The 13,218-nt window shown below is 34.3% G+C and overlaps 1 long non-coding RNA gene across 2 annotated transcripts in view; it reads left to right on the plus strand.

The window, feature by feature from the left end:
* The window catches only part of LOC102168185 (uncharacterized), a 131,834-nt gene that overhangs the window by 54,287 nt on the left and 64,329 nt on the right, over positions 1 to 13,218 (plus strand). The gene's annotated exons all lie outside the window — the stretch shown is intronic.

The raw sequence follows: 13,218 nt of genomic DNA on the forward strand, positions 1-13,218 counted from the left end.
TATATCCACTTTGATAAGAATTTTTATCATGAATGGATGTTGGACTTTGTCAAATGCTTTTTCTGCATCTATTGAGATGATCTTGTGGGTTTTGAGTTTTCTTTTGTTAATGTGGTGTATGACATTGATTGATTTGTGTATTGAACCATCCTTGTGCACCTGGGATGAATCCCACTTATTTGTGGTGTATGATCTTTTTATATGTTGTTGTATTTGGCTGACTAAAACTTTGTTGAAAATTTTTGCATCTATATTCATCAAAGATATTGACCTATGATCTTTTTTGGAAGTATCTTTGTCTGGTTTTGGTATTAGGGCAATGGTGGCTTCATATAATGTCTTTGAGAATGGTTCTTCTTTAACCTTTTGGAAAAGTTTAAGGAGGATTGATATAAGTTCTTCTTTGTATGTTTGGTATAATTTTCCTGTGAAGCCGTCTGGTCCTGGGCTTTTGTTTGTAGGGAGTGTTTTTATTATGTATTCAATTTCATTTGTAGTGATTGGTCTGTTCAGTTGGTCTATTTCTTCTTGATTCAGTTTTGGCAGGTTCTAAGTCTCTAGAAATTGGTCCATTTCTTCTAGTTTGTCAAATTCATTGGCACATATTTGTTAATAGTATTCTCTTATGTTTTTCTGTATTTCTTTGTTATATATTAGAATTTCTCCTTTTTCATTTCTTACTTGTTTACTTGAGTTCTTTCTCTCCTCTTCTTGGTGAGTCTGGCCAGAGTTTTGTCAATTTTGTTTACCCTTTCAAAGAATCAGCTCTTGGTTTTATTGATTTTTTTCCATTTTTTTGAACCTTTATTTTATTTATTTCCTCTCTGATCTTTATGATTTCCTTCCTTCTGCTGGCTTTAGGTTTTTTTTGTTCTACTTTTTCTAATTCTTTTAGGTGGTGGGTTAAGTGGTCTGAGATTTTTCTTCTTTTTTAAAGAAGGCATATACTGCTATGAACTTCCCTCTAAGCACTGCTTTTGTGGAATCCCATAGATTTTTGTATGGTTGTGTTTTCATTATCATTTGCCTCAAGGTATTTTTTAATTTCCCTTTTGATTTCCATATTGACTTATTGGTATTTTAGTAGCATGTTGTTTAGTCTCCATGTAGTCAGTTTTTTCTCATGTCTTTTCCTGTGCTTGATTTCTACTTTCATGCCATTGTGGTAGAAATAGTTGAAAAAATTTCTATACTCTTAAATTTGTTGAGGTTAGCTTTGTCCTCCACTATGTGGTAAATACTTGAGAATGTTCCATGTGTACTTCAAAATAATGTATATTCTCATTTTTGGGGGGAGGATGTAATGTCCTGAAAATGTCAATGAAGTCTTAACTTTTCTATTGTGTCATTTAGGATCTCAGTTGTCTTACTGATTTTCTGTCTAGAGGATCTGTCCATTGATGTGAGTAGGATGTTAAATTCTCCTACTATTATTGTAGTCTCATCAAATTCTCCCTTTCTGTCTGTTAGTATTTGTTGTATGCATCCGGGTGCTCCTATAATATGGGCATATATTTTGACAATTATAATGTATTCTTCTTGAATGGATCCTTTTATCATTAAATAGTGTCCCTTCTTTGTCTTTCTCTTTGGCCTTTGTTTTAAAGTCTGTTTTGTCTGGTGTGAGTATGGCAACTCCTGCTTTCCTATCTTTTCCATTGGCATGAAATATTTTCCATCCCCTCATTTTCAATGTATCTGTGTATTTTTCCATAAGGTGAGTCTCTTGTAGACAGCATTTTGTAGGCTCTTTTTTTTTTTCTTTAAATCTGCCATTCTATGTCTTTTGAATGGAGCATTCACTCCATTGACATTTAAGGTAATTATTGATAAGTATGTATTGCCATTTTAAACCTTGTTTTCCAGTTGATTCTATCTTTCTCCTTTGTTCCTTTATTTATTTATTTTTTTGGATCATTTCCCTTTATCTTATGCTTGTGTCTTTTCCTTTTATTTTTTGTGAATGTAATGTTTGGTTTTTATTTCTGGTTGCCTTGTTTTTCATGTATGTTAACCACTTCCTATATCTGGTTGCTTTGACCTGATAGTTATATAAGCTCAAACACATTCTAAAAAAGTCTAGATTTTCTTACTTTCCTTCCTAACATTTTATGATTTTGAAGTCCTTTTTTAACATCTTCACATTTGTTGTTTTGCTGTTCCTTTTTATCATCAATTTTTTGTTTTTGTTTTGGGGGCCACACCCATGGCATATGGAGGTTCCCAGGCCAGGGGTCTAATTGGAGCTACAGCTGCTGGCCTATGCCAGAGCCACAGCAATGAAGGACCCACGCTGCATTTGTGACCTACACCATAGCTCACAGCAACACCATATCCTTAGCCTACTGAGCAAGGCCAGGAATTGAACACACAACCTCAAGTTTCCTAGTCAGATTCATTTCCACTGTGCCATCATGGGAACTCCTCAGCAATTTTACAATAGATTTTTTTTCTCCTTTAAGATCTGTATACTGGCTTATTTAAGTGATTGCTTTCCAATTGTGATTTCCTCTATCCTATTTCTCCTTCTTTTTTGTTGAGAGAATGCCTTTCAGCATTGCTTTTAGAATATGTTTAGTATTGCTGTACTCTGTTAGTTATTGTTTGTTGGAGAAATTCTTTATTTTTCCTTCTATTTTAAATGATATTCTTGCTGGGTAGAGTATTCTAGGCTGCAAGTTTTTTCCCCTTTTATAACTTTGAATATATCTTGCCACTCGCTTCTGCCCTGTTATGTTTTGGTAGAGAAATTAGCTTATAGCCTTATGGAGGTTCCCATATAATTAACTATTTGTTTTTCTCTTGCTGCCTTTATAATCCTCTCTTTAACTTTTGCCATTTTTATTATAATATGTCTTGGCATGATACAGTTTTGGTTCAACTTGTTTGGGGCCCTCTGTGTTTCCTGTATCTTGATATTTGTTTTTCTTTAGATTTGGAACGTTTTCAGACATAATTTCCTCACATATATATTCAATTCCCTTTTTCTTCTCTTTCTGGAATCCCTATTATGCATATATTGGCCCGCTTTATATTATCCCTCTTATATTCCTTTAAAGTTTTTTCATTTGGTTTTCCATCTGTTGTCCTCATTGTGTGATTTCCATTTTTCTATCTTGTAACTCACTAATTCGTTCCTCTGCATTTTTCGTTCTGCTCTTTAATGCCTTTAACTCTGCAAATGAATTTTCTAATTTTTCTTGGCTCTTCCATACATTTTCTAGTTCCTTTCTAAGGTAATCTGCCTTACTGTTCATATCTGCTCTTAATTCCTGCAGTATTTTCACTATCTCCTTTTTAAACTTGATGTCTGTTAGACTCAGAAGTCTGTTTCATTATTTGCTCCTTCAAAAGAATTCTCCTGTTCTTTTAACTGGGAATGGTTCCTGAACTTCTTAATTTCGCTTATATTTTTCTTATTCTGTGGGTTTAGGGAAACGAACTACTGTAGTCTTAGAGGGCTATTTATGTGTGTAGGTATTTTGTTAGGATTTATTTTATTTTTAGGGTACTGAGCATGCTTCCAGGGATATAAAGGCAATGGGCAGGGCTAGTAGCCACTGCCTGGTTACCAGACCCTTGACAGTGGCATGGACCAGTGGGAAGGCTGCACAGGCTGCTCCTCATTGCAGGGCCCTGGGAAGTGACAGTGATCTGCACCCAGAGGCTGCACCTGGAGCATTTGTCAGTGGCAGCAGCAGGGCAGGTATGTTCCTATGGGAATGACAGCAGCAATGGGTGGTGCACAGTTGCAATTCCCCTCTTTTTCACTGACCTCTAGGATAACTGGGGCCACAGGTGGTGCCTGGTCACAGACTCCTAGTGGTGGTGTGCCACATTCAACTCTGGTGTCTGAGATGATTTCTGTGGTTTGACTTCACTGCCTGTAGATCACACAAGAAGTGCTGCATCACACTTATCCCCCCCACTGCTCTCAGCCCACACAAGAGGTGTCCAGCCATCTGTAGCCTTCACAAGAGGCACCCAGTTGTGGTAGCCTAAGCAAGTGGCTTCTCATCACCCATTGCCTGTGCCATAGGCACCCCACTCTCTGAGAGTCATGTGCACAGGAAAGATATTTGTATGGCAGCATACCCCTTCACCTCTAGCCATACCCTTGATTCTTCTGTGGGCCCAGACCTCCTCCTGGGTTCCCTTGGCTGTGGTATTCATTCCACTCCCCAGCTGGTAGTGTTTGGCTCTCCAGCCCCATGGCACACCAATCCCTAGCCCCTCAGGCTGTCTCCACACAGCCAAACCCTAGTTCTCTCCCTGGAACTTACCTCTGGAGCCTGAGTCTCCATGTCCAGCCCTTCCTCTCCCCCACAGCATCTCAGACTGTGGTATCCAGGGGTGTGCTGCTCTCACCCTGCTTTGCCCTCCTCAGTCCAGCTGCTGTGCTTCTCTCTGCAGATTTGAGGTCCCTCTGTCCTGGCTAATCTCCCTGTCAGTCAGTTAGGTGGCTTCCCAAGGTGTGGGTTTCTTTCCTCTTTAACAGCTCCCTCTCAGGAGTGCTAGTCCTGTCCTATCCCTTTTCTCTCTATCTCTTTTTTCTTTTGTTCTACCCAGTTATGTGGAAGGTTTCTTGCCGTTTTGAGAGCTTTAAGGTCTTCTGCCAGGTTTCAGTAGATGTTCTGTGTGAATCCTTCTACATGTAGATTTTGTGTGTGGGTGTGTGTGATGTGTTTGTGGGAGGCGAGCACCACATCTTACTCCTCCACCATCTTAATCCTTCTCTTAAAACTCATTAGTTTTAAAAAGTGTTCAAGTAAATGTGAGTAAGTGATATTTGTGTTTGAATAATCATTTTTATTATACAGTTAATACATGTTAATTGGAGAATGTTTAATAAGAATGTAATAATGGAAAATAGATTGGAAAATATTTATTGTTTACTTTTTCTTCATCTTTTTGGTTACAGAAGTATGTTGGTATCCACACATGTGTATATTAAAGATTTATTTCCATTTTTTAAAAGAACATATTTTTGATTTTCCTTCTTTAGACTATTCCATAGTAGTTCTTTTAACACAATTCTATTGGAATATATATATATATATGGAATATATATGGAATATATATATATATAATATATCTTCTCTGAGAAGCTTCTTATCACTTTAAACGTTTACATCTGGTTGGAAGTCTTTTTTAAGTTAATTTTTTTTGTGTTTGTTGTTTAGAAGTATTGCCAAAATATGTGTCATGTGAATATATTCATATTCATATTACTATTATGCTACCTATTCATACCTTCCTATTCATACCTATTCATACCATATCTTTGTTCTCATTCTATCTTTGACTAGTGTATGACATTCATTCTCTTTCTCTTCTGTGAGTTTCCTATTGGATAAATTTTATATTTTTTTGTTCTATCCTCATTGTCTTTCACATTTTTGAACTCCCAGGTGATGCCAGTGCTGGTGTTCCACAGATCATACTTTCAGGAGTGAAGTTCAATATTATCTCTTTTTTTTATTTTTATAATTTTTTGTGGAATTTTTTTTTTTTGTCTTTTTAGGGCTGCCCCCATGACATATGGAGGTTCCCAGGCTAGGAGGTGAATCAGAGGTGCAGCTGCTGGCCTATGCCACAGCCACAGCAATGCAGTGTCTGAGCTGCATCTGTGATCTACATCACAGCTCACAGCAACACCAGATCCTTTACCCACTGAGTGAGGCAAGGGGTTTAACCCATGTCTCCTGGATGCTAGTCGGGTTCATTAACTGCTGAGCCATGACAGGAACTCCCATTGTAGAATTTTTTAAGATAAGTGACTAATTATGTTTTCACCAAGCTTCACCATCTCCTCTAAACCTTGTTAATGGTATTTTAATGGAAGTTAGCCTTTGACTCAAGTAGCACTTGTAATCAAGTTACATTGATAATATCTTTCAAATAATTTTAAGTATTTTCTGTTTTCTTAATCCCATTAATGCTACATTGTTCAATCCTTTGTCTTTTTATGCATCTGTCACTGAAATATCCTCTCAAATTATCCCTATATTTTTACTCTGATCAATTATATTTGTCACCAGTGTGATTTTTCAAAATTGCAAATATGATTTTGCCAATGTTTAAAACCATCTCCTCTCGTCCCATTATGTAGAGGATCAACAACAACAAAAAAGTAATATATATTTCTTTATACATTTTTTGGCTTAAGCTGCCAAAAATCATCTCTGTAATAACTGCTGTCAAAAAGTTAATAAAATGAACAAATGGCGTTCACCTTAAGCTCGTCCCCCATTCTAAATACAGGTAAATGCCTGCAGCTGATGGTAACAGGATACAGTGCCTAAGAACCATTGCAAAAACAAAGTGTGGGAAAAAGCGCAAGTCATTAAAAATTAAAGATTTACTTTTTGGTTTGCATTTATGATATTATTTGTAGAATAAATTATAGCACATCTTCATTCTTGCTGTTTACATGGCTTATTATAGGCTCGTCATAATAAAAATTCAGTTAATTATAAAATTATCTTAATGAATCATGGCTAGAGAATCTGTGGATAATTTTAACATCTTATTCATAATGCAATTACTAAGTTTATACTTTCCTCTCAGAGAAAATCTGACTATAAGTTCAGAGTTGAAATTTACCTTGTCCATCTCCATTAAACCAATTCAGTTCAGAAAATTATCCATCCTGAAGTAATAAGAGTGCATAAGAGTAAAACCCATTATATGGTTATTCCTTCCTTAAAAACAACTTTATATTTTGATTACTCTTAATATTCATGTAATTATTACCTCTATTGGCTAAGTGTACTAGAATGTTAAATCTGCTATTCCTTTTTTTCTTTACTTTCCTAAATTTCTTTACTTGAATTTAATTAAAAAAACACTAAATTATATTTATTTCAGTGCCCACTGTAATTAGTACACTAGAACTTGTAGAGAGTCAAGAGATAGACATTGCACAAATGTAGGATATAGTGCATGAAAATTAAAGAAACAAAAAACATGTGGAAAATAGTATGTTGCACATCATAGAAGATAAATGAGAGAAATTGTTGCTGAATGTCTCAGATAATAGAGAGGTATAGGTGGATAAGAATTTTTTAAAGTGTGGTTCTCTTGCTGTTTTAGAGAAGATTCTGTGTGGGATATATGGTTGAGCAACATACATTTTAATTCCTTCCTAAATTAATATGCTAAGAAACCATGAAATATAGCAATCACTATGAATTAGGTTATTTTAAGCATTGTTAGATAACTTTTTCAGGAGGGCCTTCTCACTCAATCTTTAGTAATTAACTTTTTCCATTTGCTACTGCCACACTGTAAATTAATCCCTCCTAGTTTCTTACCTGGAATATTACTATAGGCATTTATTTTTGGCCACACCCACATCATACAGAAATTCCTGGATCAGGGATTGAACCTGAGTCACAGAAGTGACCCAAGCCATAGCAGTGAAAATGCCACATCTTTAAGCTGCCAAGTCACCAAGGAACTCCTAAGTATTTTAACTGTTTCTGTCCATGCTGAATCCATGCTTCTAAGTCATCATCATTATATAACTCATATAGAATTCAAATGTGACATTTCTGCATAATCCCTATTAGAGAATAATGTCTAAACTTCTTGATCTGGTATTTAAACCTTCATAGTATTTAGCCTAACCATACTTTAATCTTTATATTCTGCCACTTCTCTACCTTGTTCTAATAGTGATTTTTCACCCTTCTTTGATGATGTTACAAAAGCCCATGCCTCTACTTCAATGCACTTACTTTCCCTAATTAAAATGTATTCTCCCTTCTTTTCTCCTTCATCATTTGAAATTCAGTTCAAATGCCATTTCCTCTTCAACTCATTCTATTACTATCCAAGATATCAAAAGAAAACATGCTTAGCTTTTATGGTTCCAGAATATTTTTATATATCATTTAACAAGCCAAAGTAATTTATTCCATCCTCTGATTTTCTCTTTGACTTTAATGTTTTAACATGTTGAACTAAAAATCTAGACTTTAATGCACATTATTAAATTATGTAAAATTTATCTTTACCTTAAAAATATTCCAGAAGCTTCCTCATGTTTTACTTAATTATTACCATACCAAATGGGAAAATGTGTTTCAAGCTGTTAGTCCCAAACAATTGTAAATCGATTAAAATTAATCTTGTTTAATCTCATAATTTTCATAACTTGTTCAGTTTCTTTTTGGATTCAATTATGCAACATCATATAATGGTATATAGAAGGTTTATTGCATTTATGTCTTTTGACTAATGTAATTCATGGGATCTTCTCTTAATACTTATGAGCTTCTTAAAATTGTATCTATTTCTTAATCATAACTATATCTGGATATTAAGTATAGTGACTATTAAAGTGCCCAACACATGATAGGAAGTCAATAAACATACACTGAATTTAGTTGAATTAATATCTTCTAAATGACCAAAGGTACAAATTAATGTAAATATAGAAGAAAATTACCATCTCCTTCAAAATTAATGATTCTGGAAGATTTGTTGCCTTTTAAAATGTATTTATGTTATATATAAAGAGGGTTTGACTTATGAGAGCATATCTCTGATTTTATACTCAAAGTTAAAAGTCAATAGAAAGTTAACTTAATAGAAAACTATCTTTTAGAAAATATTTTTAAAAAACTACCTATTTTATAAGACAGCTAATTCTGACATTTTAGAATTTTTTTAAGACTTACACATTAATACCAGGCACTATCTTTGTAATAAAGTAATGACAGTATATTTGTAGCACTATATATATCAAAACATTCTATTCAATCATGTCTTAACTCCTCTAAACTCTCTTTAATAATTAAGTATAACCTCATATTGTATTTTTTCCTATATCCTCATATCTTTTTCTGAGGAGAAAGGGAAATGAGACAACAGGCCTCATTTGGTAATTACTTTTATGAGACGTTCTATGCTTGGAGCTGAGTTCTACAATTTTTTTTTTTCCTGCAAGGATTGTAATCTCTATTTCATAAATGAGAAATATTTCATAATTGAGAAAATGGAAAGTTAATTTTAATTCAGCGTTAAAGATATACAGAATTTGCTAACTTTGTCTTTCCCCTCACTTCTCTTCCCTTCCCTTTAGTCACTCAAAACTTCTGAATCAAACAGAGAGACATGTTTTAAATCTATTTAAGAAATTGCATTTAGATGAACTTGTTGGTATGCTCATTTTATCTTTTCTCAATCTGGTAAAAACATATTTATCTCTCAATTTTTTTCAAATGTAATGTCTCTATAAACCTTCCTTCATTTAACAAGCCAAAGGAATTTATTCCATCCTCTGATTTTCCCACAAAATTGTACTCCTTTCGAGTGATCACTTTTTAATACAAATTTTTTTTTGCCCAACTTGTCTTCTCTCCCAGAATGGAAGTTCCTTGAGGATAGTGCTTTTATATTAGTTTTCTTTTATTTATTCCAATCTGCCAAACAACAACAACAAAAACTCCAGAAGAGTCATCATAGAAGTCTAAAATGAAAATGTAGTATTTTAGCTCTTAAATGCTTTTTGATAAATTAGTGATATTTCAGTGATTCTTAAAATGAATGTTCATTTAAATCATCTGGATTTTTTAAAGGATTTAATCCCTCCTTTACAAATATCACCATTTCTTACATGGTGGTCATATTATGTAGAACTATGCTGGTCAAATGCTATTGACCAGGTTAAAGATGGCTGCATTAGGACAACAGCCAGTACTAGGTCCACTCTCTAGTGGTCATGATGCTTTTATGGTTTTATCAACCTGGGTAGAACACCACCTCATAAGGAGCTTTTTAACAGGACTTATCCCCAAAAAGCATCATAGAAGATAGGTACCAGGCTATTACCTTGCATATTTTGTTTATATTACTGAATTATCAACTTAATATATACTCAATTTCTTTACTCTTTTACATAATAGTAATCATTTTCTCATAAAATATTTCCAAATGGATTCTGAATTATCTTAGTGAACAAAATTATATTTGATGATGCATTTAGTATTTTTAACCTCATTTTAAGGTTAACATAAATGGTCTTGTTCTGCTTTTTACAGCGGGTTTTCTGACCTTATTTTCAGTCCATCCTAGAAGTCTTTTCAAGGCTTGAGGGCCCAAGTGCTGACTTTGCCTAATCTTTGAAACTTGATTACTGTTGTTGACAATGGTGTCAGGATTTATATGTTTCCTTTTTTGGACAGCAGATGGAATTCACAAATCACCTTTAGGTTCCTTCAGTAATAGGCAAATCTTTATTGCATTTTCCCTCTTGACGTCAACAATTGGCTGATGCCAGTATTCTATTGCCTCCTTTTAAATTAAACTCTGTATTTTCTGCTGCCACGTGGAACCACTTTAGCAAAAAAGAGAGCCTGTGTGAGATGCTATTCAAGACTTCCATCTGATGAAAAAGTTGGAGGACGGTTTGAATATGGATGAAAGAAATGGTTTGCTTTGGTGAGGTTTTCTACAAAATAAATATAGAACAACTTAAAAACAGGAAGAAAAATCTTCATAATGCTACTTTTATTTTTCCCCAAGCACTAAAAAGCAAGAGAAATATTGGCAACCTAAGCAATATTTTAATGTGGTTCTAAATGCTGCATTATGAAATATTACCTTTCTGGATTCCAGTATTTCAAAGGGCCATAATGATTCAAAATTGTAATCAGAGTCAGTTTCCTTAGGATTGTTGCCCAATAAAAACAAATTCACTGGAACATGCTAGAACAAAAAATATTTTTAAGGACTTCACTTTTTCCCTCTCTTTTTTTTTTTTTCAAAGTGATGTTGCTACTACCACACACATACAATAGGAGGGTGTTGGTAGTGTTTAAACGTCCAATTTATTTTAAAATAAATTGTTACATATATGTATATAACATATATACTATTTATTTATTTATTTGTAGTCTTAATTTTATGTGGGAGCATATCTTAGTCAATGCCTGGGTTGTTCATGTAAATGATCAGTAGGATCTCGAAACCCAACTTCACTGCTTGTAGAATGGAGCACTAGAAAAAAGTCAATGTGATAAGAAGGTGATTCGGGGAGGGTGCAGGGCTCAATTGGTACCTACAGCTCTATGCAATGAGGAGGAAGGAAACAAAAGTCCAGAGGAATAACGGCAAAACATCATAAACCAGCTAGGCAGAAAGTATTCATGGAATTCCAGCAGAAAGAACAGAGACCTGACCTGCAGCCTCTTCAAGACATAAAAGGGAGTTTTACAGAAACAAGCTGGAGCAAATTCAGAACCCATTCTAATAATTAACAGCAACAGCAATATCAGGAATAAAGGTGATGTTAATTATGATTACCTTTAAAGAGAGGATCAAGGGAATCTATATGACATTTACATTTAATCCTCAAACTGCTCTCGTGAGACAGGAATGACTAACACATGAAGGAACTGAGGCTCCCAGAGTTTAAATGTCCTGTCTGACCATACAGCTTGTAATCAGCTAAGCTAGTGTTCCTCTGTGTTTCATTAAGTCCCCAAGAAGTGAGGAAGAGAAAAATGTGAAGAGTATTGTTAACTGAATTAGATTACAATTTTGGGGATGAATTTCAGAATTTAGAGCAGGAAAGCTTGGATGTCCAGTGAAGGAAAAGATGTAGAGACTGGACGGTCTTCTATTTATAGTCAGATGATATTCCAAGTATTGTTCTTTAGGCAGTGCTTAAAATGCAAATAATAACTAGTGATTTGGTATTAAGGCTGATCCATAAAAATATAGACTGGAATGGAAAACATGTACTGTTAATTTAACTCAACCATGCTAGTGTTTTTCAAAATTATTTTTAGCCATAATTTATATTTTTAATTTGTGAAATAATATATATTTGGGTTCCCTATTCTCTGGCAGGTTCTGTTCCTGGTCCCTTCCCTCAGCATTTTAGTGTTGACATTAGTGAAAAATACATAGCTACCATTTATAACATAATATCTATGGGGATGATGTAATTCAAAATTTACTAAGACCAAGGCGTAGGTCTACTTGTGGCCTTGTCAATGGATTTTCTTGCCTTCTATCACCTACTCCCTCATTTCTCTCTTTTCCAATCAAACAGGACCTAGGATCGAAGCTATGCTCTGACAGGGGCATGATTATGGTAGATAAGTTGAGCATATTTTACAGGATTTTAGAAGCATTACCAGCATTATATTTGAGAAAAATTAAATATTTAGCAATAAATTTGTTACTTGACACATCCTGATTTTTTTTCAGTCACCTACCAAACATGAGCAACTTTGTACTTGCATGTTATCTGGTTCTGTTTGAAAGGATGTTCTGAGTCTTAAGTTGGGAAAGATATAAAAAAAGAGATGGGTTGGAGGGATGGAAACATAATATAGTCAAGACCCACATCCCCAAGCAGGTGACTAATAGAGAGGATAATTACAATTGCAGAGATTCTCCTCTAGGAGCTAGGGGTCTAGCCCCCAGGACCCGGGATTGCAGCTATGCTCTGACAGGGGCATGTTCATGGTCGATATTTTGAGCATATTTTACAGGCATTACCAGCATTATTTTTTTAGAAAAAATTAATTATAGTTACTTGATAACATCCTGCTTTTTTTTTTCAGTCTCCTACCAAACATGAGTGCCTTTGTAGCCGCATGTTATCTGGTTCTGTGTGAAAGGATGTCCTGAGACTTAAATTGGGAAAGATTTAAATTCTGTATTATTGACAAGCCAGAAATATTTTGTGTGTTATAGGCTTGTCTTATTGTTTGTTAAGAAGCCTGGTTTATTTAGGGATGTTCGAAAATGTGTTAGCTCTTTTCCATGGTGACATGACTGATCTTAGCAGCAGAACTGCTTGATTCAACCTATTAGGAGACTGAATCCTTCCTTATATGATGGTTCCTTGCATATTTTTATACTAATTTATCCCATAAACTTCCATCTGTTTGACCTGTACATCTCTTTTGTGACATAATTGTTATATTTTAACTTGAAATACTTCCACAGTCTTCAAATCTCCAAATTAAAATATGGTTAAAGGTAGTTTATCTATGCCTTTATTCTCCATGGTAATCATTTCTTACATTTTAAAGATTCTTTCTGCTATTTATTTCTTTATAATTTCCTACTTTTTATTCTCCATAGCACAAAATCATTTATATGTCATTTATTTTATAATATAAACTATATTATATATTTGGCATAATTTTAATATCAAATATATAATTTTTATTTTAAATTTAATATATTTTA

This window comes from Sus scrofa, chromosome 4, assembly GCF_054392235.1.
Source record: "Sus scrofa isolate SSC_HxYL_T2T_F1_AM1 chromosome 4, Sscrofa_HxYL_maternal_Yorkshire_Landrace_v2.0, whole genome shotgun sequence".
NCBI lineage: Eukaryota > Metazoa > Chordata > Mammalia > Artiodactyla > Suidae > Sus > Sus scrofa.